General features: G+C 30.4%; 1 long non-coding RNA gene across 1 annotated transcript in view; it reads left to right on the top strand.

Moving 5' to 3' along the window:
• Nucleotides 1–4,503, top strand: part of LOC106467015 — a 29,441-nt gene that overhangs the window by 10,760 nt on the left and 14,178 nt on the right. The gene's annotated exons all lie outside the window — the stretch shown is intronic.

Raw genomic sequence — 4,503 nt, 5'->3', positions numbered from 1 at the left:
GACTTCAACAATACCCCGTTCAATTACACACTCTCTGACTGCAGTTCAATTACTCGTAACCCCCCCCCCCCGTTCCGCTTCGTGGCCAGTCTTATATATACAAGACTACACTATATATATATAGAAAGATCACGAGATTTAAGGAAAAGACGTGAAAGTTCGATTATGACGTGGCGTGATACTAGTCATGTGACCTCGATGTCGTAACAATATGCACATTCTGTTCTTGCCTAGGACCCAAAAAATTCTAATCGCGGCACTGAGATAGCGGGGGTGAATTTTGAGCAGGCTCTTTGTAAGCTGAATATTTATTTTTTCGTTTAAAGTGTATATATTGTCATTTTATTTTAGTTTAAGTTGTTCAGTGTTAGTTTTATATTTTTTGTATCCATTCCTTTTTCTTCCACATTTCTATTTAGATACACGTACAAATATCTATCTGTATCTTCATTTGGAAGTTTGGAGGAAAATGTTTTCCTGTTTTATTATGACATGGGGTATTCCATCCATTGTATTTTGAATTCTGAAGTTAAAGGTTTTCATTCTTCTTATGTTGTTATTTTTTATTTAGATGAAAGTGTTATTTTTGTGTAAATGTAATGCTTTGATATTATGTTATCTATTAAAAAGGGTTTAATTTTCGCTTTTTTAAACATTTATACGTATTTCTGAGGTTTGTAGTATACTTGATGTTGTATAATATATCCATCTTTACTAAAAAGAGTTTTTACTTTTGTTATCGTAATTATTAAAAAGTATTCGTTATGTATATGTATATACGGATATGATAAAGCTCGACATTTTATACAGTCATTGTTAAAGAGTTCCCATCTTGATTAGTCCTCTTTTTTTGTGTGAAAATGTGTAGCCTTTTAGACTATGCCCTTCTGAAGGTGTAGTAATGTAATGTGTATTAAAGTTTGTGTGTGTGTGTGCACACGCATTTTCTTTTGACTTTACTTAAGGACGAAATTATTGCATTTTCTTGGTTAGGGGTGTATTTTTCATACTCGTGTATATATATATATATATATATATTGCATTCTTTGTTAAAGGGTATATTCTTATATTCTATGTTAAAAAGTGTTTTGTTTTGTATACCTAACATATATTTATAAAAATTTTTGGTGTATATATGTATTATTTAATCCTTTGAAAGCGTTTCCTCTTGTATTTTCTGTTCTATATATATGTTTATCATTTCATTATTTGAAAGAAGTTTTGTAAAATCTTTTATTTTCATACTTGTTTTATCAGGGTTTTGTTTTAATTTTATATTAGCATGCACTTCATAAGCGTTTTTCTTTTAATTATTTCGTCATTATGTAGTGGATTATATAGTTAAGGGATGTTATTGTTGTATTTTAGTATAGTTCTTAGTTAAATCATGCAGTTAGATCATGCAGCGAATTTAAAAGTTATAAATATATATGATGTTCTTTTCATGTACACCAACATTTCACTTTATATACAACATTTTGTTTTCTTGGTATATGGTTAGTGTGTCTTGTTTACTTTATTTAGCGTAGAACAGAGAATTTTTTTACTTTGCTGAACAGTTTGAACATTATATGATTTGTAAAATGCTTGAAATAAGCTTGCAAATGTTGACGAATTTTCCTCTGTTAATGGATTCTCTTCATGAGGCTTTAGTACTAATGTTTCTAATAAGCTCTGAAGAAAATTATTTTTCAGATATACCTTCTTTAACTTAATATGCAGATGAATGATTTGTATTTCCAAGTCCAGTTGCTCAAACAGTGTGACACTTTAAACAGACTGAAAGTTTGTCACTCTCCATTTTCATCAATTCCAACAATGTTTAATATTTCATAATTATTTACAAATATATTAATTCAAGCCCTGCCTCACCATTAAGTATTATATTTTCAGGTAATTAATCCCACTTATCCAATCTGAATCATTAGTTAATTACTTAATTTTGTAGGTATCTAAATGTCAATGAAAGGTGCTACCTGACTCATCAGATTCGAACACATCATGATTGACGGACTAGTTTAGTTTAAAGCCATACCACCCTATCAACATCATCCTTTGGTTTGGTAATCAAGCTTTTGTCTTCTTTAACGTCAGTAATCACCAAAATAGAGAGATAAAACAAACTGAAGCTGAACTGGGTTTATGAAGCTTTCGTCCATGCCATAAACATTTTGACTCTCACACAAATACACACACATATCTTTCGTGAGATACTAATGGTATACATACATTTAATATAGTATTTGTTGGAGTCACTTGTTATTATTTGTATTTTATTTTTTTATTACTTAAATAGTACACCATCAGTAACCAAATTATCTCTTCGAAAATGTCTTCTCTTTTTCACAGCTGCTTTAACAGCTTCCAGCTTCTTTTAATTTTAGTTTGTTTTGTATGACCGATTTGTGAATGAAGTAACGTTTGAGTTGTTGATAGAATGTTTATCTTTCTAGATATTCTTCTCAAAGTTATTTTTTTCAAACTTGCCGAAAATTCTTCTTATGTTAAGCGTTTAGCTTCCCTCAGTGTATTTCTTTGGGGTACCAGCTCATCAGTTTTCGTTCTTGCTTCTGTTCGGCCAACACCAGTTAGAACCAATAAATACATATCATACCAAGGACTGTTTTTTGAAACACCTCCTTTGTCTCCAATAGGTGTTTTGCATTAGACTTCTTCTTCTGAGAGTCTTCATCTTCATAAGCGCTATTACTTTCTTTGGAGCTATTATCACTACATCATCAATGAAATCTCTTTTCTCGGATTCGTTTTCACGGGAAACATCATCCTCCTCAAAGATATTTTTTTCATCAACCTTGCTAAAGACATCTATTTAGTGGAAATGTTTTAACTCTGAATTTCGTTCCCAGTGGATGTTTCTTCCATTCCATGTATGATACAAGTCAGTTTTATACTTGTGACATTTATCAGCATGAATAGTTCAGTTACTCGTGACAGAAATATTTTTATTTTACCGAATTTGATATACAGGAACATTGATGTCCCATAGAAAAGAAAATCAAGCAAACACATGTGCGTAAAAAATAAAATTATGCATTCATATAAGAATAAAGTATACTGCATGGAGACTTATTTCGATACAAGAGTAGAAGAACAGAACAACACCACGAGATGAAAAGGATCAAAATGATGATACCACACTTTCAAGACAGACAAAAATCTTAGTGAGGTAACCCACAATGCTAGATTATCTATGTCAGCAATAATTTCCATTCTACATATTCAAGAGAGATAAATACCCAACTCACATTAATTTGTACAAGTCTCTGTTCCACATCTTGAAATGAGAACGACTTCAGTACACAAGGGCATTAACAGAAACAGGATCAAACAAGTATAAGCCTTAAAGAACAATCGTTGTAGTATGTAACATTTGTCTAAGCTAGAGGATTAGCGTAGGTTTATGACTTTTGTGCATCTGGTTTATAAGGACTTCATCTATCCATATTTAGAACTCCTGAACGAAAAACAAAACTGAAAATTAAGTATTTAAATAAGGATATATTCTTTTTAAGTTACAAAAGTATGAAATTAGTAGTTCTTTCAACTGTTCTTTACTTTTTGAGCCTCTGCCAGAATATTTGTAGTTTTCAAGGGTGGATGCATTGGTAAATAGATTGGATACATGTTTTATACCGTTAGGTTACTATGATTATTTTTATATTCTATACAAAATGAGTGAAATCCTAAACTATGCCTTGATTGTAACGTAGTTAAAGGTTAATCCTATTGTGTAGACAAAATCAATGGTTAATATATAAAGTAATACAAATCTGTAATACTTATATTTTGGAAAGGCAAATTTTATCTTTATCAGTAGTTTGATTATTAGCCATAATTTAATTTACAATTCTTGCTGCTGTAATGTTATTTAATATGTATTAGAGTATTGGTAATTTGATATTTTCAGTTTGTAACCGAGATTGCATGTAGGAGCTTTCTATAAACAAAAAATAATAATAAAACAAAGAGCGTTATTGAAGCGTTAAGGGTAGCAGAGATATTGGGATTATAATGATAATTTGAAAACTGTAAAACACACATTCTTTAATATAGATATAAATATATATATATATATATATATATAGCACAGATAGCCCTCGTGTAGCTTTGCGAGAAATTCAAGACAAACCAAATCAAAATTTATCTACTGCATGTACAAGAGCAGCACTTTAACTAATTTGACGAATTTATTATTTTATATTTATTTTAATATCGACATTTGTTTAGATTACATTTATATTTAGAAACATACATAGCTTATACTGTTGAATATGTATTGCGAAACTCCCGTCTATTCTCCAAAGTTGTAGAAGATTCTCGAGAGTAAGAATCAACATTAAATGTTTGTATGTAAACGCTTAAATGTAGCTTTGTATTGTTTTGTAAAGTTGAAAATTCTAGAAAGCCTCCACACGTCTATAAATATAACCAACGCGCCGCGCCAAAAAAGGAGTATGTATTACTAGTTTACTATAGTCAGTG

This window comes from Limulus polyphemus, unplaced genomic scaffold, assembly GCF_000517525.1.
Source record: "Limulus polyphemus unplaced genomic scaffold, Limulus_polyphemus-2.1.2 Scaffold2461, whole genome shotgun sequence".
NCBI classification, from domain to species: Eukaryota; Metazoa; Arthropoda; class Merostomata; order Xiphosura; family Limulidae; genus Limulus; species Limulus polyphemus.
The sequence above is the reverse complement of the archived record's forward strand: the minus strand, read 5'-3'. Positions and strand labels throughout refer to the sequence as shown.